This window comes from Protopterus annectens, chromosome 7.part0, assembly GCF_019279795.1.
Source record: "Protopterus annectens isolate FY-2018-M chromosome 7.part0, PAN1.0, whole genome shotgun sequence".
In the NCBI taxonomy this organism is placed as follows: domain Eukaryota; kingdom Metazoa; phylum Chordata; order Ceratodontiformes; family Protopteridae; genus Protopterus; species Protopterus annectens.
In genome coordinates, this window is record NC_056739.1 from 1,829,423,165 (window position 1) to 1,829,446,476 (window position 23,312).

Below are 23,312 nucleotides of genomic sequence, written 5' to 3' on the forward strand. Positions count from 1 at the left end.
TTGTTTTGTTAATGGGCAGAACAAGGGCTGTTGGATACAGAGTGATTAAGGCACTTTTAAGGGTTGTAAGTAGGTTTGCATGGTTTTGTGTGATGGTAAGCAATGCTAACTTCTGGTTAAATATGCTTACAGACAATTATCCTGACAGTGTTTAATCTTTGTAGCCATTGCTTGCCACTGTGCAAGCAGGTTTAAACCTGCATACTACTGCTTAAAATTGCTTACTCCCACTTACCCATTGCTAATTTCTTTAAAAGAAAAGAAAAAAAGGTGATAGGAAAGTGGTGAAAAAGGGGGCACACAGAGGGAAAAACAATAGGGAAAGTAGCTGGGGATGTGCAGGATGGGTGTAGGGAAGGTCCATACCTCTCCACTTCATCTACAGCAACAGCTGAGCATATGTACTGAATCTGGAGAAAGATTTGGACACTCAAACCACTGAGAGAGGGGAGAGGACAACAGTAATGTGTTGAGAAGCCAATTAGACCAGATTACATGTGTCCAGTGGACATGTGTGCGAAATGGACAGCTATGTATTGGGCAAAAGTTCATTTTGGGAACAGATTGCCCTTTTTTTTGTAAGATGAGAGTGGGATGTTGGGGAATGATAGTAGGTATATTTGGGAAGGTAGGTTGGGTAGGAAGACAGACAAGACAGACAAGACAACATACAGGGGTGGTATATGACATATGTGGGGGGTAAACACCTTGGATGGGGAGGGGTGTTTGGAAATTGGAAGCCAATGATCCACCAAATGGAAACAGTGGGAGTGAGGTCTCCACTCATGGGCAGTCACCACGGCACCTTCATGGCCCCGAAGGTGGTTTTGCTGGGTGTTGAGCAGGAGGGGCAGGCTGACCCTCTAAATATTCTACGTGGCCCTCAAGCTGGCAAAGCAGATCTCCAAACTCCTTCAGAGCTCACTACACACCAATCGCCGGACCTGACTTTTGGTGACAGGATCCTGTCTGCGCCCACTCCTGTGTGGGACAAGCCCCATCCCCTGAAGCAGTTCCACCAAAAGGTGGTGCAGGACCAGTGGAAGAGGAGGTTCCAGGGTGAGTTCCAGGTGTGCTGGGGCCCAGTGCCATGGCCAGATGAGGTGGGAGTGGTTGGTCTACTGGGTCCAGCCTTCCCATATGTGCTATGGTGTTGCGGTTTTAAAACATATGTGGGTTAGTAATATTCAACACAATCCAGGATTAATTATAACAGCATGCATAGATATTCCCATTAACTCTAAACACCAGATTTGGAACAGTTGCATATCAAACAGAACACATGCATATATGGAACCACAGTGGTCATTACAATGGCATGCAGGTTACATTGATAGCAACAGGCCACCAATGATAGTATTTCAACATGGAACATTAATAGAAACACATTTCAATATTTATTGAACAATAGGACATATGTTCCAACAGTAGGTTTGGTGTAAACATACCCACTGATTTGTGTATTTAGAGTATTGTTGCAGATATGGTGGGGGGCAGAGAGAGATGTCAATTAACAGGTTATATATCCTTGTAGTACTCACACCTTTAATGATCATTGCTCTAATCATTAAGGTACAGGTATTATTACAATACCATATGGCCTGGGTTTGGGCAGTGGTATGCTTGTACACAGTGTATACTTCAACTGTCTTATAGCCAAATCCTTACATCTCTTACCTGGTAGACCTGTGGAGGGAATGTTTGTTAACACTACCTGACTGTTTCTCCACATATTCCCAGATTCAAAGTTAATATTATGCACATGCCTTTCAATCTCTTAATGCACACACTCTGGACAAAGCTTGACAACATGGGGGTACAAATAGGGACATGTTTTGAATATTGCTGCCATAAACATGGAGAGTTGAATGAGTGAAAGGATTTGTTTTAATATACATTTTCTGAAGGTTTTGAGGTATGAAAATAAAATGTATGTCATTATTTTGTGACTACAATTCTGAGATCATCCCACTGATTTGCCAGGAGGACAGAGGAACAGGCAGAAAATATGACCCAATTATCTCAACATTCTGAATAATCTGTACAGTTGAGAGGTATGATTATGCATACAACTTACTACCACTCCCAGGATTCGAACCATGGCTGTGTTTGCTAAAAATATAACAATTTAAGTCACAGTAGAGTGTGCTATTTGGATATTTCTGTCTATATTTTCAGTGTTTTCTGTCTAAGTCTCTCTTGGTTGTACAATCTGACCTTGTAATTACAACAGTCTTACACAGACATTCCTACACATATTTTTATGTAGTACAGTGTGAGAAACAGTGGTTGACACAACAGTACTATTCTGATATCAGATGTTACTGAATGCTACATGTCAGGCCATACTATACCAGAGTACACATTACCAGTCCAGGATTTACATATTTATTGGCAGGCACAGTTTTCTTATCTAAAAGACCTGTGGAGGGAATGTCCGTTAACACTACCTAACTGTTTCTACACATATTCCCAGATACCAGTTAATATTATGCACATACCTCTCAATCTCTTAATGCACACACTCTGGACAAAGCTTGACAACATGGAGGTACAAATAGGGACATCTTCTGAGTATTGCTGTCATAAACTTGGAGAGTTGCATGAGTGACAGGATTTGTTTTAATATACATTTTCTGAAGGTTTTGAGTTCTGTAAATCAAATGTATGTCATTATTTTGGGACTATAATTCTGAGATTATCCCGCTGATTTGCCAGGAGGACAGAGGAACAGGCAGAAAATATGACCCAATTATCTGAACATTCGTAAAATCTGTATAGTTGAGAGGTATGATTGTTTATATCACTTACTACCCCTCCCAGGATTCAAACTATGGCTGTGTCTGCTAAAAATATAATAATTTAAGTCACAGTAGAGTGTGTGATTTGGATATTGCTGTCTATCTTTTCAGTGTTTTATGTCTAAGTCTCTCTTAGTTGTATAATCTGATCTTGTACTTACAACAGTCTTATACAGACATTCCTAGACATTTTATTATGTAGCACAGTGTGGGTAACAGTGGTTAATACAACATTACTAGTCAGAGAATGCAACAATAAATGGTATACGATACCAGAGTAAACACAACCAGTCCAGGATTTAGAGCTTTATTGCTAGGCATTTACAATTTTATTTAAATATGACCTATACGGAACTATTACTGTCATATTGTCTGGTTTATTCAATACAACCCATAAAATAGTTTTTATACTGCCAGATGACTTTCTACTACTTTACATTTATTTGGTATGACTACTGCAAGCAGGATCGTCACTCACCAGCCTCGCGATGCAGCCTTTGCAGCCTACTTGCATGGGCTTCCTGATTCACAGCCCACTCAGCTGCAGCTGTAAAGGAAATAGAGATATATTTAGGCATAGCTATCCATCACATACACACACTGTACTTTAGTCAACAGTAATGGTATGAGTACTTGCACAATGCTGGGACATCACCCCTTTGCCTTGCTTCTTGGACCTACTCGTCCAAGACTTCCCTGTTTCTCCGCTTCAAGTCAGCATAGTGGTGCCTGACCTGTTCACCAGTCCGAGGGATACCAGTGGCACAGGTGAGAGCACAGGCAAGATGGTCCCAGGCTTCCACTTTATATTAGGAACCCTGGTACTGGTCCTGCAGCAGTCTCTGGTCATGGTTTTTTACCAGGAGTCCTACCATGACCTTGGATTCCTGTATGCCCTAGCGCTGTGCCGGATAACTCAATCCCTCTCCAAATCCAGCCATCCTGCCTACAGTGGGAAGCTGCAACCAGTTATGAGCTGTAATCTCACCTGTGGGGTTTAAATACAGATGATTTCCCGCACATTGCCGTGATTGCACGGTTTTGAATATGCTGAGCTAAGCTACGGGCAAACCTGCTTAGCTAAGGTTGCCATTGCTTTAAGGGACAGGTTCAGCACTGTCTACCAATGGGCAAATCCACTTAGCTGGGCTACTCATTGCTTAGCAGTCATATTTACACAATGCTTACACCTGGTAAGCAGAGCTGTGCAATGCTTAGCATTGCTTATTTGTCATTTTATAGACTATCTGCTGTATGGCATTGATTCATCATTCATTACATATTATAAATTTGTTTACTGTCCTTGACATCCCCCAATGTGCTTTCATTACATTTATTCATGTGTGACTATACTGTATGGGGCACTTGTGTTTATATGGGGATTTCACAACTTTATTAAACTGACACTTCACATCTGGACCTAATGCAGTACACCAGTTAACAAATTTATGTTATTTAGTAGGTAATACTAAAAAAATTTGTTTATGTACTGCTTTCACATGTAAAATGTGAATTGGTTACAGTGGGGATCAAACAGTGTCCAATAACTCTTTTCCAGTTCTCCCAGTCCTGGTTAAGAAGAAGGTTCATTAGCTGAACCAGCCACCGTATTACCAAGGTGCCAAACAACGAAAAACGTCTACATGACTACAAATGGTGACTTTCATGCTTATAACTGCAATGTTTATAATTTATCCAATACTGTTTTAACCGAAGCAGAGCTCTATGTTTTAAATAAGGGTCTAATGTTTGTCCCTAGTACGGGTCAATATTTAAGTGATTTAATTATTGAACTTAGGTTATTTGGGAGAAACCTTGAGTTAAAGAAAATGTTTGACAATAATGACGTAATGCGAACTACTGAACCCAGGCAACCTAGTATGTTTAACCCTCCCTTAGGCCCAGTAATTGAAACACTTCTTAAAACTTGTAAAGCAGATTTGATGCAATTTTTTAATGATAAGGAGCAACATGTTTATCACAATTTGACTAAGGAACAAAAGCAGGCAGTACAGTCATGAATAGTTAATACTGATATTAACATCAAGACAGCTGACAAGGGAGGGGCTGTCATTGTGATAAGTACTGACTTTTATAGCAATAAGGTTTTAGATATGCTTAGCGATAATACCACATACCAGTGCTTATCCCCCCTGGAAGTAATAATGATTATCAATAACGTGAAGCTTGATTTTTTAAACATAAAACATAGCAACCTGATCAAGGAAAACACCTTCAGATTTTTCTGGGTGGAACACTTTGTAATACCAGTCTTTAAAGCCTATCTTAAAATACACAAAGATATTCAGGACCCACCCCTACGTCTCATTGTTTCTGGTAGATTGTGGGTCACAAAACATGCCTCCATGTGGACAGAATCTCAACTCAAGGGTAGCTTAAGCAAAATATCTAGACTTTTGAATGACACAGTGATTTTTTGCAGTCCCTACACTCTTATCGTAGTCTAATGACTGATAACAGCAGATGTTTATTTGTAACATTGGATATAAATAGCTTATTCACAGTTATTTCTAAAGACTATGGGTTAATGGCCATATAAAGAATTTTAAGTAATGATACTGGTTTAACACCTATTCAAGTTAATAGGATCATTGTATTGTGGAACTGTGTTTTAAGCAACAACAGCTTTATGTTTGTCAATGGTATATATCTCACCAGAATAGGGGGGCAGCTATGGGCACCCCCTGAATGAACTCATATGCCAACCTCGTGTTGGCATACTGGGAGAGTCAGGTTATATTTGACAACAATATGCTTAGATGGCAGCAACAACTGAAGTACTATACACATTTTGTTGATGTGTTTTTATTATGGGAAGGTACTAGTGATGAGTTACCTCTGCCTCTCTCTCTCTCTCTCTTTATATATATATAGATATATATGAATCTACTTCAGTAGATCAAACTTTTACAAATTCGAACCACATATGGCAGAGACCATATGTTTGAACTCATATAAGTTCAAACACTGAAGTAAAAACAAATAAAACAACAAAACAGAAAACTAAACATCTATAGCAGGGGAGCTATGGCCCCCTGCACCCCCACACCCCCTTTCCCTTACTTAAATATACCAACTCCGAGATCGCACTACATTGCAGAAATGAGAAATCATCCCTTTCTGTACTGTACAGAGATCTCCATTTAGTCCGATCAAACTTTTACAAGTTCGAACATATGGTCTTGGCCATATGAGGTTCGAACTTGCAAACGTTCGATCTACAGAAGGGGACCCATATATATATATATATATATATATATATATATATATATATATATATATATATATATATAGTTAGATAAGGATATAGATAACACATATACATATCATACACACACACACACACATGCACCTTTCTATATATATATCTATATATATATATATATATATATATATATATATATATATATAGATATGTATATATCCATTTCATATACATATATATACATATATATATATATATATATATATATATATATATATATATATATATATACATATATATATATATATATATATATATATATATATATATATATATATATATATGTATATACATGGTCGCATTTCTGTATTGTCCTACATACCCAGATTATAGTGAGTATAGCTGCACTATGACACATACATAATGTTGATCAAAGGATCAAAAGTTACGGCTCAGCAGAAAATAATGCACTTGCAAAATGTGGAAGTGCATAAAATAACATGTGCTGCATCTGGAGGAAACTATTGGAACATCTGAAGTTCAGATTTTTGGCAGTCTTCTCTTGCGTCACATGTAAATGATGCCACATTTGACAGCAAATCACAATTTAGTGTGAAACACAGACAAATATGAGTTGAACCTGTAAACTTGCTGCAAGCATCTGGAAATCTGAGAGTGATATCATTTCTCCCTAACACTGCATGTAGAAACCTTGAAAATGTATGGCACAGTATATGAATATGTACAAATATTGTAAAACCATATGTTTGTATCTGTGCCAGCAACACCAACCACAGTCACTACAGCCCCCTGTGCCTGCTGGATGTCACCACATTACAATAACAACTGAACAAGTTGTGTAATATATAATGTTTTGTACTCACTCATTTACAGGGTAAATTGTTTTTGGCCACAGGCTTGCCAATCCAAATGCAAACAGACACATATGCCAAAAATGGATACTGTTGTCACATAGCTAGCATAAAAAACAGTTATCTGACTACTAGGCTACTAGATGCACTTACATAGATTATGATTGAGTACAATGCCCCATTTGGAATGTATCTGACCCGACACCTGCAGCAATTGGAAAGGCCCCAAAAGTTCCTCACCAAAAGGATAAAGGGTCTCAAAAATATGTCTTATGCTGCTCGACTGAAGGAACTCCAGCTCTACTCAGTCACTTACCGTCTGCTCAGAGATGATCTGTGCCTGACATACAAGGCCATGTTCAACCCGGAATTAATGAACATGCTTCACCTCAAAAAATCTAATTCCATCAGAACTACAAGGGCAATAGACTTAAACCTTAACACGGTTATTAATAGGACATGCTGGAGGGACAGATTCATCACCCAGAGACTCCCTATGCTGTGGAACAAAATCCCGGTACATGTGAGGCAGAACACCTCGCTGGCTTTGTTCAAAAGAAATCTTGACCAATGGATGGGAGATCGCAGGTATACCCCAGGGATTACCTCAGTGTCACTGCTTGACAGAGGCACAGCAAAATAATGGGCATAGTATCCTTCAAACTAAAGGGGTGGCGAAAGCCACAAAACTCTGGGCTAGGCTTATAAATGCCCTTGGGCAGATAGCCTAGTATGAACCTCTGAACCTATGAACCTATGATGTGTATGGCTTTATAGTGATGTATTTCTCTACCAAAGTCTGAGTTAAACTCCTATTTTTCCATTAATCTTTTAGCAGATTTGCTAGGTTTGGTGCAATGTGAGGCATCGTGTGAGCATGCTTATTGGCAAGAACATGACAATTACTATATTTTGCTTAAAACACCTGTGCTAATTAAGTGGCTGTGTGGCTTGGCTGGTTGATGCACTGTTCTTTAGATGTGATGGTACTGGGTTTGAATTAGTGCACAGGTGTAATTTTTGAACATGATTATTATGCTTTCAAATACATATGCTTTCAAATACATATATTAATATACAGCCATTTTGCATAGCTTAGCATCGCACAATTATTCATTAAAGAAAAGAAAACTGGGGAGATAGAACAGTGGTGAAATGGGGTGTAAGCAGAAAGAAAAAACTGTGAAAAGCAGGTAGATGTATGCAGGAAGGGTGTAGGAAAGAACCATAGCTATCCATTTCTTCAATGGCAACAACTTTGCATAGCTTTTCTAAATGTAACAATTTTTTAATTTAAACACAACTGATGTTTCATTTACCTGACACAGTTTCACAGCACTATATACAAAAAGTATTACTACCCAGGACTTGAACCCAGGACTTACTACAGTGTAGGTCAAGGCTCAACCTATCTAGCCATGGGATAGTGAACAGAACTTGTATACCTTCACATATACTGTAAAGGTGCCTGTAAGCGTAGTGCATCTTTGCTGCATGAGTTTGCGCATTGCTAAGCATTGCAGAACCATAACAACTGAATGCATCTGGTTTCTATTTTTAGCTATCTAAAGGATGTCTGATGCATGGGCTATGCTCAGCTATGCATAGCTGAATTATGCACTGCATCATGAACAAGCACATAAAAATAAAAAATTAAAACTGAATGCACCACGTTTCTATTTTTAGATGTGTAGCGGATGTCTGATTAATAGTTGTGCTAAGCTCAGCATAGCTAAACAATGCACTGTGTGAACAGACACAAAAATGTAAAAAAAAAAAAAATTAAAATAAATCTAATTTAATGAAATAAGATGTTTTGTAGACCTTTTGGTGCAGGTTAGTTGGCCAAAAGGTATTGTGCTCTGCTTGCCAACTGTTCTGAATTTTTCTGGACAGTCCAGAATTAAGTGATGGCATGTGTCATCAGTCTTAAACTGATTCAATATCTGTGTTGCCATGACCTCCCTTAGGTGTGCACCATATCTAATATGTATGGCGTGCTGTCGAGGGACAACCATGGGTGTGTGCATGGACACATTCCATGTAGGCTCTACATGGAGCCTACACAGATTTTATTGAATCCTGGGATATGACTGCCAGGTCTATATTACAAAGTCGAAAGGTAAAAAGAGCACACAATCTTTTATCGAACACTAAAACTCAAAAGCGCTAAATATCAAACACACGGAACAGCATTTTTTTCTCCAGGGAAAAAAATCAAGAACCATTTTCGAGACTTTGCCATTTCTCCACTCTGGTGTGATCTCGGAGTTGGTATATTTAAATAGGGGGGTGTGGGGGAGAAGTCTCCTACTTTATTTTGTGCTTGGATTTTTTTTTTTTTACGGAGCAGCAATTATTTTCCCTGGGGAAACAAATTGGTGTTCCGTGTGTTTGATATTTAGTGCTTTTGGGTTTTAGTGTTTGATAAAAGAGTGTTTGCCCTTTTTACCTTTCAACTTTGTAATATAGACCCATAACTATCACCCTTTGAGTTATCAGTTTTGAGTATTTAAAGAAATTTGTCTTTTTACAATTACTAAAACATAAAGCTATAGTTCACATGTTTAAGAAATCCAGTAAAAGAAATCACATTATATATTTTCCACAGTATCACTGGACACTGACAATAAAGCATTTTAACAATAATTAAAATAGGACAATCAAAATTCATTTAGTTTCTAATAACATTAGGTCAACTCAGTCAGCTTGGTTTCTTATACAGCACATAGTAGAACATATATGCAGATACAGAAACAGACATTTACTGCTGTTTATCTAGATTTAGAAGCCACATTTAACAACTTCTACAGGCACAAGTTGTAGGTAATTATCGAAGCAAATGGATATAGGAAGAGTTAAATATTGTGGCTCCTCTATATAGTAATAATTGGGCTAGCATAAAAGTTAGTGATATGACATTGTATTTTGGCACTGTTTTTACTTTTGAATTATACAGAAAGTTTTACTACTCATAGGTTCATAGGTTCATAGGTAGGTACTAGGCTATCGGCCCTAGGGCCTATACAAGCCTAGCCAAAAAGGTACCCTGGCTTTCGCCACCCAAGAAAATTATTTTCCTGTGCCCCTGTCAAGCAGAGCCACAGAGGTGATCCCCAGGGTTAATTTCCTATTTCCCATCCAATCATCAAGATTTTTCTTGAAGAGTGCTAATGAGGGGCTTTGTTTGATATAGATAGGTAGTTTGTTCCAGGGTATGGGAAGTCTCTGGGACAGGAATCTATCCCTCCAGCATGTTCTGTTTATTGTGGTCACAAGGTTTAGGTCCCTAGAACATGTAGCTCAGAGAGATTGTGATTTCTTTAAGTGGAGCATGTCCAGCAGCTCTGGGTTTCACATAGCTTTGTATGTTAGGCAGAGATCACCTCTGAGTAGATGATATGCGATGGAGTAAAGCTGGAGTTTTTTTAGATGTCTGCATAGGGCATCTTTTTGAGGCCAGTGATCCTCTTTGTGAGGTATTTCTGTGACCTTTCCAGTTATTTATATATATATATATATATATATATATATATATATATATATATATGTGTGTGTGTGTGTGTGTGTGTGTGTGTGTGTGTGTGTGTGTGTGTATGTGTGTGTGTGTGTTTGTGTGTGTGAGAGAGAGAGATAGAGAGAGAGAGAGAGAGAGTGTATATACATATATATATATATATATATATATATATATATATATATATATGTGTGTGTGTGTGTGTGTGTATATATATGCAGTGCTGGAAATGCTGATGACTCAGTGACTTAATAATTCTGATGCTAAGCTTCTGTGTTCTTAAAAAACAGTTAATTATTATAGAAAGTATATATCATACTTTCAGATGAAATGAATAGTCAAGTTCCAATTAATGATCTTCAATTCAAAACAAGATATCATGATGCTTTAACTTCCAAACTGACTTCACACTGATCAACAGCTTAATTCCAGCTCTACCAGTGTAAAAAGAGAAACTGGGAGATAAAGTCATGTAGCTTTGCCAGTATTAGTAAACTCATTTGCTGGTATACCCAGAAAGAAGAAATTTAGAAATTCTGAAAAAAAATCAACTAGAAAAGCTGAAGAGAAAACACTGATTAGAAAGAATATTGCAGTTGTTCAGTGAAACACAGTTCAAGAAACAGCTTTGGAACAAGTTATGTCTTCCAGTATTCTAGAGGAAAAGCTAAATCAAATTGTGATCAGAGCTGATTAAAATATACTAAACACCAAAGAAGTATAGCAAATGAAATAACAAAAGCCTGGAAAAATGGAAGACACTTTAAACAACTACTCAGATGATCTAATAGGACTGCAAAAATGAGAGATCAAATTGAAGAAAAGACTGGCTGAGTATGAGACTGCCCAACAGGAGCTGTTACAAAAAAATAGAGTTAGAAAACAGAGCACACAGTGAAATACCTGGGATTTTCTGCTATACCAAAGAAATTGGAAGGAACAGACTGCATTAGTTTTATAAAAACACAAATAAGCAACTGGACTGCTGTTCCACATCAGGATCTGTTATTTGAAAGGGCACATATTTGTTTTTGTTCCAAACCTGACCAGAGGAAAGCAGACAAGGCCTGTATTAGTAAAGATGCAATCATGCCAGTAGAAAGAGTTTATTCTGAAAAAAAAATACTCTGGCAGAAGGACAATGTATTAAAAATTGGAGACAGTAGAGTATTTGTGGAAATTGACTATGCACTGTACTCCAGGCAGAAGAGAAGTAAATTAATCACAGGAATCAAGGAATGTCAAGAGACAGGTGTGAGATTCAAGCTGCTGTATCCACTTGTCTTCAGAATATTTTTTCCTGGAGGATCAAAGTAATTTTTGATGAAGAACAGGCTAAGGAGAAGATATAAAACTTTGTCCAACAAAACGCGAGCCATGAAACAGAAGGGAACTCTGCTTCTCTTTCTTCTGACAATAAAGCTAATAGAGAGACTTTGCCAGTGAAACAATTTCCAGTGTTGCAAAGGAAAATACTTAAGAGACAGAAAAAGCACAGGATTTGACTAAAATAATCTGGAGTACCTTCGACTTTATCTGGAGTCTGGTATTGGGAGATTGAGATGAACAGGAAGAAGTCCAGCAACACTGAAATTAGTGAATAAATGTGAGACTATAAAGCATCAGTCACATCTCTGAAATATAGCGTTACATGAAAAAGTGGAAATTTTGACTTTTGTTGACTTTGTTAAACATGAGGGGGGCTGAAAAGCATATACCCCACTTCATGTCATCAATGTTTGGAACAATATTAACAGGAAATAAAAAAGTAGCTGCAAGTAAAACAATTTGTGTCCATAACAGTATCTGTATAAACCATTTCTTGATATAAATTGCATGTTATATGTTAAACCATTTTCAGTTACTAAAGTAAACAAACACATTGTTTCATCTTTTTTAGTTTTATGAACTATAGGCAATACAATACAAAAAGGAAAGAAAGACTCAGTAGAGTATCAGGGACAGAGAAAAATGGTGATATTTATACTTATTGCTAGAGGAGCTCCAATAGTGATAGAAGATGAAATAGAGATAGTAATGGTAGAATTGTGGTACTATGACGCTAGTGGCCTGGAAGGAAGATAACACTGGCATATATTTATATTCTAGCTAAAATTGCTATTATGGAGCTTAAGAAAATTGTGGGAGAAATAATCATCTTTCAGCAGGGAACATTATTTATAGTAGTGGACTGGAACTTGATTTGCAACAGTGATGACATATCTGGGTGATCTATAATAGAAATTATAAGAAAGATGTTCAATTTCTGAATACATTTATGAAAATATTTCACATGAAAGACATGAATTCAGTAGTAGGAACTTGCAGAAAATGTACATATTATTCTCTTGGGTAGAATAACTGGACTAAACTAGACAGAAATTATGTTTCATAGGAACATGTGCATAATTGAAAACTTTGATATACATCCGATAACTATTTCAGATTATGCATCAATAATATTGATAGAGTAATGAAATAAAAATGAAATATAGTGATTCCTCAGCTACCTGGGAATTTAAGGAATGTGTGGTGGAAATTATTCAAGAGCTATTAGGGAAGATAGAAATTTCTTCAGTAGTTATACATAGTAAGTGGAATAATGAAAGTAGAGTTTAAAATAGGGTAGAAATAAAGAAAAAAGACATATAGTTAAGAAGTAACATGAATTATTTACTGGTACTGATAAAGGTTAAATTATTGCAGAATAAGGTGAATCTCATAGAATAAGAAGGGTTACAACTGCACGGTGCTGAAGAGAAAATAAGGGATTATCTAGATAATATGCTTGAGTTTTGAAAGATTGCTGTTTAGAAATGTTTTTGATAATAACCCCAGATCACAAACACCTTTGACACAATGACACAATGACTTAGGCAAAAGAAATAAGAAAGGGTTGTTGTCAAAACATAGGGAGTCTGTAACAAAAGAAAGAACCAGAGATCTCACAGAGATATTTGACATACTTTGGAAAGTTTATGAAAATTTGTATAAAGCAGATAAATGTTGAAATCAAAAAGAGCACCAATGGAAATATTTATAGAAAGCTTAAGCACACCAATGTTAGAGATAGATGAGACTCAACAATTAACAGTTAAGATAGGAGGAGATGAGATAACATCAGTGATGTGCAATAAATCTGCAGGCAAGCTTATAGAAATAGGTGGTATTCCTGTTGAAGTTTGGAAGCTAGGAGAGAAAAAAGTGGCAAAGATTGAGAAGGTTTTGTTTAAAAGTACTTTAAAAGGAAGGAAAGCACCAACATCCTGGAAGAAAGCTGTAGTGGCTGTAATACCTGAACATGGTAAAGACCCAACAGACTTTTTATATAGGCTCATTTCAATTTTACACCATAATTATAAAGTGCATATATCTTTAATAGCTAAAAGAATGGCCAAGGTGTTTCCAAAATTGATTAATATTGATCAATGTGACTTAGTGGAGGGGTGGCAAACATTTGATAACATTAATAGAACAATGATGATCCAGTGGAAACAGTGTATAAGAAAATACAGCTGTTGGTAGGTCTTGATGCAGAAAAAAGCATTTAAAAGACTAAGCGGGGATTTTATGAGTAGAGCAATGGAAGCATTTGCATTTACTGATATATTTAAGTGGACATGTAAGGGATCAGAGGCAAAAGTTAAAGTTGGAGGTTTCCACTCTGACAAGTTGTGTATTAGCAGAGGAATTACAGAGGGGTGCCCTCCCCTTTTGTTATTTGCTCCATATTTACAGCTATTATCAAAGAAAATAAGGAGTTCAGAAATTCAAGTATATATTCAGTACAGTAATCATGAAAAGTTAACTTTATTTGCAAACTATATTTTTTGTATGTGATAAAACCAAAAAATTGACATCTCAGTTCAGGATATAAAATTAATGAAGATGAAACAAAGGCTGCAACTGTAACCTATGTACGCAAACATGAATTAGTCCATCAATACTCATATTTATGGGGACATGCTAAATAAAGTATTTAGGAGTATGGATTTAAAAGGATTCTGTTATGGCACCTATGGATATGTGGGAAGAGACTTAAGAAAAGATAATACAAAAACTGACAAACTGGAAGCTCTTGTTTGTGGAGATGGTTAGCAAGCTACAAGCAGTGAATGTTTTAAGTCCATTTAGTTTTATATATATTTATATACACACACACACACATATATATATATATATATATATATATATATATATATATATATATATATATATATATATATATCAGGCATATTTTTTATTAACTTGAGGAGAAGTTGTGAATAATAATTAATAAAGAGGTGAAGTAATTTATCTGGAAGGGGAAGAGGGTAGGGGTCACTTGGGCTAATTTGATTCTTTAATAAAGCTAGTTGGTTTAAGATTACCTGATTTCAAGGTGAATTTTAGAGCTACACAGTTAACGGTCATATACATAACACAAGTAGAAAGCTATAATTTAAAGTGGAAAGGGATGATGAATTGTGTTTGTGTGTGGGATCTGTTCAAGAAATAAGGAGAGAGTGGGATTTTGGATGCATATCCTTAAGGAGAATAACAGACATATAGAATATTATATTCCTAAAGGAGCATAAAGCATTCTAATAACTAAGCCAAGAAGTGAATGAAGAAAGAAGATTTTGCCAATAAGGATGACTGCAATTAGGGGTACAAAGAATAGGCAAGAGGTGGCTGGAATTTATTAGAGAACACTGGCAAAAGAACCATAGTATTGGGAGCAAATATCTAAACAGGGAAAGGTAATAGAATGAGAAGAGGCCAAGAAGACATTTAGACTCTAGGCTAGAGACTGCCTTCCCTATCAAGGATTGATATTAGAGTAGAGGAAAACAGAATGGAATAGGGGAATCCTAAGTGAAAGACCTGCGCTGGTAGAGTTTTTACTTGAATCTAGAACAGAAGCTATAGTAGGGCATGTGATGCCCTTGCAATGGCCCAGTAATCAAGGTGCCTCAATCCTCACCAGTGGCAACAGTGAGTGACATACATAATGGAGGGGTGACAAGTACATACACAGTAATGTGCAATTTTCCTTAAGAGCACACAGAGGTTGCAGTCAGTCTGGGACTGGTTTCTCCCTCTCTCTCCAGATCCCTAATAAGACACCCCACTGGAACAACTATAGGGTTGAGATCTCAGCTGAATGGTCAAGCCAAAACCTCCAGCACCCTCTCTGTCCCACCAGTGCTTCATGTCCCTTCCCAAGTAGCTTACACACACACTATGAGATTTGATTTACACACACACACACACACACACACACACACACACACACACACACACACACACACACACACACACACACTTGTGAAAGGCACAGGTATGGTAGCTATGCCCCCTTCTGCCCAAGATGGCAAATGTAGTTCGGGACAAACTAAGTTGTTCTAGTCCCACAAGCAAGGGTAAAGGGGTGAGGGGTGGGTATAGACGTTAGGAATTAATGGTAGTCTTTGCAGATAGGTAGGATAGTGGGATTGTAGTAGTTAAAGGGTTAAAGAGAAAGGGAGAGGTTAAAGGAAGTGATGTAGGGAAAGGAGGGACTTATGACAGGATTAAGTGGCAAGGATTAAGGAAAGTAGGTATATTTTGGGTGAGTTGGTGGTGAAGTAACAGCTAGCTCACGTCCAGATGACCTGTAGGTATTGTGGATGCAGGTAAGCCTTGGATGGTGGGGAGAGAGGGGTGTTAGACTAACTGAGTTAGTTCCATCCTCTCTCTTTTTTGTGTTTTTTCTTTAGTATAATTAATTTAATGTGGGGGATGGAGTTGGGGAGTACAGGTTGGTGTCAGGACCTGCTGGTATGGAAGTTCTTGAAAGGGTTACTGAGAGGAGAGTGTGTGTGGGTGAATGGTTGGCGGGTAGTGTCTGGATGAGTGTGGTGCTTGGCATACCTGGGTACTGGTTTGATTCTCTGGGGGTCCGGTAGGCATAGGGTTGCTGAGGTTGCTTCCTGGTGTCCTGTGGTGTCTCCAGTTGTTTTGCAATTGCTGAGGTGCTTGCTGGTGGTCCGGTGGTGTCTCCGGTTGATTTGTGTGCCGTTCGCAGTTGCTGAGGTTGCTTGCGGTTGTCCGGTGTTGCTGAGGCTGCTTGCTGTCACCCGGTGGTGTCTCCAGGGATTTGTCAGGCCCATCACTGTCTCTTATGTTAGGGCCATGTGGTCGGGTGGCAGCCATGTGGTTCAGCCTGCTTATATTTAAAAAATGTGTTCATTCTGGTGGTTGTGGGAGGCTGTGTGGGTCCCTCATCATAATCCAGTCTTGGTAGCATTGAGGGCAGTGGGTGGAGGATCCCCTCATGCTCCCTGGTGGGTTTGTGAGCTTTTGTGGCCAGTCTCTGGTCTCTGGGGTCAGTCTGGCAGTTTCTGTTCATGTGCACGGATGGTTGCAGCTGTTAGGGTAAGGGATAACAGCTCCACTGACTTTCCTCATTGGTTGTAGTGGTTGAGGATCCTTTAGCTTCTCCCTGGTGGGTTCCTGAGTAGCCACTGCCGTTTTTGCGGCCGTTCGGTCTGGGCTTCGGTTTGCACATGCAAAGTGGAGGTAATGGCCATTACCTCTAGTGTGCACAAGGGTTTTCTGTCCAGTGTGAAGAGGTAAAGGATTCCAGGCTCGTTGGTGGTCGGATGGTGCTGGTAGCTGTGCTGCTGCAAAGGAGGTAGGTAGAATAAAGATGCAATGAATTATTTTTTTTTATTTTTTTTTTCTTCGTGGTGGTTATATGAAAGGGGTTGGTAGCTGAAGGGAAGTGTGTGGCTGAATGTGTGTGCATCTGAAGGGTGAAGTGTGTGTCAGGCAGTCATATACTTTAATCCGTTGGGAAGGTATAAGTGCAATAGTTAGTGGTCAGAGTGTATGCTTTGCAGGTAAGTTATGCAAGGGGTTGTTCTCTGCTGCAGAGTACAGGTAAGTAGGGGAGTGGGTAGAAAGAGGTGGGGTGTAGGGCAAAGCAACGGTATAGGGATTGGTGGGTGGAGTAGGGCAGTCTGGTTCGTGGAACAGCATTAACATTATGTGTTTCTTTCTTGCAGATAGCTAATTTACCAGAACTATGTCAGCGATGGCAAGTTATTGTGGCCCAGGTGGAGAGTTATTCCAGGAGGCGTTGACATCCGAGGTGGTAAAGGAACCAGAACAGGCTTTGGGTCGGAAGAGGCAGTGCACCATGGTAAGAACCCCAGATCAGGGGAAAAGACAACAGACAGAGAAGCAGGCAGTGGCAGTGGACACACCAGCTCCCAGTACATCTCAAGATGAAGGTGCAGGTAATGGTTTTACTTTGGCAGTATTGTCTTGGGAGCTAGGGGTTGAGGATTATGGGGGTGTAGGGATGACAAGGACCTGTTAGTTGGGGACCTCGGGGGATGCTTGCAAGTGATAGAAGATGCTCAGAGGCAGCTGGCACAGGGTGTCAGGTACCCTGTCAGAGAGGCGACTGGGGTGGGTGTTGGTTCCAGGTACAGTTTGGTTTTGGACTCAGAAGTAGGGTCTGACTTTGGGCTGCAGCCGGGGGACTGGTTATCCACCCAATCTTTGGAAAAAGGGGGCAGAATTGGTTTTCCTGACTCCGCACATTCCAGGTTCGGTCAAAGAAAAAATTTGGAAAGGAGAGTATGTGGATTTGTTTGAGCTAATTGATGCAGAAGGGGTCCAATGGCTAGTGGAGGTGGAGTCGTCTAATAGCAAGGACTTGTTGGTGGCTTTAGCAGCATTGGGAAGAAAGAGGGTAGGTAAGCTTCACCCTAGGACATGGGATAATTAGGTGGTTGGCTTTCTTTACTTTATGGCAGTGCAGCTGGAGAAGGACGGGTCATTGGCCTTGCCTCTTCTAGGAAATTTCCTTACCATTCATGAGGCACAACTGTTAAGGTGCATCATCTGGATATATGGTTAGCTACGATGATGGATAGTTATGGTGGCTTTAACAGAAGGGTGAGCAGGGGAGAATCAGTGGATGTGTCTTTTGATAGTGGTTCTTGTTCATGGGTGGGGTGCAAACTTGCACACATTAGCTCAAGATGTGGAGGGAGTCATTCGTCCATTTGCTGTGGTCAGCAAGACCTTTTCATGTAGAACTCCATTGTTATGGCTCGTGAGTGTGGATTTGGTGGGCAACGCTTCGCCCCGCAGGGGTTTCAACTGGTTCAGGATATGGGTAATTTTCACGGGTCTCTGGAACTTGGGTTCTTTACAGGCAATAGAGGAAGGGGCACCATTCTTCATTAAAGTGGAGGTCCTGCAGGGTATGCTTTGCCAATTTCTGGGTCTTGCCATCAAAAATGAGATACTACAAAGATTTCAGGGGGGGGGGTTCCTATAAAGTCCACCGTGGGAGGGGGTGGGTAGGTTGCAAGAATCTGCGATGAGTTCAAGGTAAAGAGGAAATTCTGGAGGTTTTAATGGAGAATGAGTGTTGGGCGGGGCATTTATTCAGTCCTTTTGACAGTCTGCCTTTCAGTAGTAGTTACAATGTGTCGCCTTTGGGGTTGGTGCCGAAGAAACGGGCCGGTGAATTCAGATTGATACATCACTTGTCGCATCTTGAAGGGAATTCAGTGAATGAATTTATTGCAGATGAGGAGGTAAGGGTGCATTATGCTTCCTTGGATGATGCTGTGAAAGTGATTAGGGAATTTCGGGAGCCATGGGTGGCTAAGGTTGACATTGAGTCGGCTTTTTGCTTGTTGCCTAATAGAAGTGAGGATTGGCCATTACTGGGGATGCGGGTAGGCGATAAGTACTACTTCGATGAAGCTATGCCTATGGGTTGTCCGTGGCATGTGCGACTTTTGAGAAGTTCAGCACTGTATTACAATGGATTTGGCAGCAGAGAGTGAGAACTCAAAAGGCAGTGCATTATTTAGATGATTTTCTGTTGATGGGCGAAGGAAGGGTAGGAGCACAGGAGGGGTTGTGGGAGTTTACGAGCATGTGTGAGGAGTTAGGGGTACCATTGGCCCAGCATAAGTTGGAGGGTCTGGTGAGAGCCTTAGAATTTATGGGACTAGTGATTAATGTGGAGCATGGACTGTTTTTCCTACCTGAGGATAAGATAGAGAGGCTTAGGTTGGCTATATGTTTGGTGTTGGACAAGGATAAGAATCAGATTTGTTCAGTCATGGAATTGTTGGGGCTTTTGAATTTCGCCTGTCGAGCTGTAGTCCCAGGGCGAGCCTTTTGTAGTTCGATGGCTTATATGTTGAAAGGGGGTCAGATGAAACACCATTGGGTTAGGGTGACACAACTGGTACAGGAGGATCTGGTGTTCTGGGATGGTTTTGTGCAACAATTTAATGGGATCTTTTTTGGCAGTCAGACTGGGTGGGGCAGGAGGAACTTCAGTTGTTTATGGATGCAGGTGGGGGTGCTGGTATGGGGCCTATTTTGGAGGTCGGTGGTTTGCAGCTGAATGGCCTCGGGATTGTAAGGAGGTATGGAGGCGTGATGTGGCCTTTCTAGAGTTGATGCATATATGGGCAGCTTCTGTTGTGTGGAAGGAGCATTTGAGGGACAAACGTGTAGTTTTTCACTCAGACAATATGGCTGTAGTGAGGGCATTACAAAAGAAGATGGCTAAGTTGGACTTGTTATTGTTGGTATTAAGTAAATTGGTTTTGCAGAGTCTCTTAATAAATCTTTCCTTTACAGGGGTGCATGTGCCTGATGTAAAGAATGAGATTGCTGATAGCTTGTCCCGATTTCAGTTTTGCAGGTTTTGAGGCTTGGCTCCACGGGCAGAGGAAGTGCCAGAAACCCTGCCAGAGGAGGTGTGAAATCATTGGTTGAAGTAGCCAGGCAGTTGGCATGGAATTCCTGGGCCCCTTCTACGAGGAAGTAATTTGGTAGGGCTCTTTCTGATTTTAATCAGTTTGTTTTGCAGCTGCCAGAAGAGGAGGGGGTATGGTCGGAGGAATTACTATTGCGATATGTAGCTCGTGCTTGGGAGATAGGCAAAGTTTTGCAGACAGTCAAGGTGAATTTGGCTGCAATTAGCATTTTTGCTAAGGTAATGAGGTTGCAAGATTTCACTAAGTCTTAGAAATTAGGGCAAATGTTTAGGGGTTGGGGGAGAGTGGTGGTGGAACAAAGGGACATTCGATGGCCGCTTATGAAGGTTATATTGAAAGTTTTGTTGACAGGATTAAGTTTGTTACAAGGGGGGTCTTTGGATTACTTCATGTGGGGAATGTTATGTACATGGTTATATTTTGGTGCCTTTGGAGTTGTTAGGCTTGTTATGTTGGAAGGATGTTATCATAGGTGAGGGATAGGTTACTATTGCAATAAGGAAGAGTAAGACAGATCAGTTGGGTAGGGGATGCTTGGTGGTGATTAAACCTGACAGGAATTATAGCCTTTGTCCAGTAACGTGGGCTAAAGAAGTCATGAGGAGGCAGAAGGGGAGTGTAGATGAGTTCATTTTTTGTTCAATTGATGGGAAGGTGGTGTCAAGTAGTAGATTCATAGGTTTGGTGAGGAGGGTTTTACGTTGCATGGGATTTCCAGCAGATAGGTTTGCAGATCACTCATTTAGGATCGGTAGGACTTCAGATTTAGCTAGAGAGGGTAGTTCCATTGAAGTGATTAAGAGATCGGAGAGGTGGTCTTCAAATGCATTTTTATCATATATTAGATAAAGTTGTGGCCTGATTATTAATTTTCTTTTCTTTTCTTTTAGGGAAGCATATTATCATCTTGGGGCATCCATATATCCACTGGGCAGAGAACCATGTGTTAGTCAGGGAAGATGGGATAAATTTGGGTTTATCACATTTATGGGTGGTCAGTGACTAGGCATGGGTTTAGGGGTCTTAGGCAGGATAGGTTGTTGCATTAATTTGAGAAGGTTAAATTGAAGGTTGGGTGTCCTTGTATTTTATTAATTCATTTGTTGGGCAATGATTTGGGCATTCCTTCCAAAAAGCAATTAATGGATATTATTCTTCAGGACTTGCTGAGATTACAGGCATTGTACCCGGGTATGGAAATTGTTTGGTCAGAGTTGGTTCCACGTTTGTGTTGGAGGAGTGCTTATAGTTATAGGGCAACTGAAAGCGTCAGGAGGTTCGTCAATCAGAGGCTGGCTAGGCAGTTAAGAATTTTGGGAATGAATACCATTGACCATAGAGATTTTGGAGATGGAGAGGAGTTTTGGTGCTGAACAGATGGGGTCCATCTTAATGAGGTAGGATTGGATCTGTTTAATTTGCATTTGAAGCTCTTTTTGGAGGGTATGGTTGTGGCTAGGGTTTAGGAGGGTGAACAGCCTGGGGACCAGGCTAGTTGTGGAGAAGAGGGACAGGATTGTCCTCTTCAGTTCCCCCTCTAAGAAAGGTTATTTATTGGTTAATGATTGTTTGGTTAGGAGGTGAGGTGAGCAGGTACACTGCCTATTTAAGTGCTGGATAAGTAGGTATGCTGCCCGAGTGGAGGAGGTATCAGGGTGAGTAGGTACGCTGCCCTGAGGTAAATTCATCCAGGGTGAGTAGTGACACTGCCCTGAGATCGTTGCTGATGAAGATAATTGATGTTCTTTTGTGTCTATAAATTCATTGTTCAATAGTGTTCAGTAAAGGTCGTCAAATGGCTTTATGTGTCTGGTGTGGTTTATTTAAAGTGGGGCTGGAACAAATGTTGGAGGTGTGATGGGGAAGAAAGAAATAACTAGGAACGTATGTTTTGGGGGTGTAATGAGTTGGCAAACTTCCAAAATTCCCTATAGAGTATTGTGTTAGAAATATTGGATAAGCAAATGGGTGTAACTAAATATTTGTTTTTTGGGGATAAACTATCTGACTTTCCTACACATAGCAAGGCCTTGCTAAGTTTAATTCTGGTGTCTGCAAAAAAAAGCAATTATTAGAAAATGGGAATCAAAGTCTCAACCAACTGTATTTGAAGTACTGAATATAGTAACATTGATAAAAGAACTGGAAGTGGAATTTTTAGGAAAGGGTAAGAGCATATTACACAGAAAAATATGGAAATTGTGGGAACAGTACAGGCAGATAATATTTCGCTGTAGAAATAAGATTTAAGAGAAGGAAGGAATTGAGCAAATTATGTAATGTTGGATTGATGATAGTTATACCAAAAAATGTGATATACAATGTTTGTAACTAGAAACATGTTAATATGGTTTGTTTTCTTTTATATAAATGTATAATTGCCTCTACCTTAAGTGATAATTCAATAAAGGTGTTCAAAAAAACAAGATATTATAATGTCTTTATTAATGGAGTTAGATAGCAACTACCTAAGGTTATATGCATTTGAAAATATAGATAGAAAAAACTGGCTATGCAATGAATCATTTTGCCAAGTCTGTGCTTGTCATCAAACATTTCTTTAAAAGTAGCAATGCAAACAAATAAATAATCTTCTTGTGCATGTTAACCTTTTAAATGGAACTTATAGACTACAATGAGATATAATAAAAGTGGTTATAGATATTAAAATACTTGATAATTGGTTTAAGACAGTTTGATTAACAGATGATTAGCTGAGAAAAGTCTTAACTGAAAGGAAAATTAGCAGAAAGAGTGCATAAAGTAAATATAGTAAAGTCACTGCCACTTTACTCAGTAACATAGACTACTTAGAGGCAACTTATATCTGGTTTACAGAATTATCTCTGACCCAAACTAATGGAAATGCTGCACATCCATAAGTCAAATGGGACTACATTTTCCCGTTCCAGCCATCTCATTCTAGCCTGCAACATAAACAGGACCTGCTGGAGAGACAGATCCATCTCTCAGAGGTTGCCTCTCATCTGGAATAGGCTTCTATTCCATATCAAGCAGATTACCTCCATGACCCTGTTTAAGACAACCTGGATGACTGGATGGGAAACAGTAAATTTCACCCTGGGTTCTCTCCTGGACATTTTTATT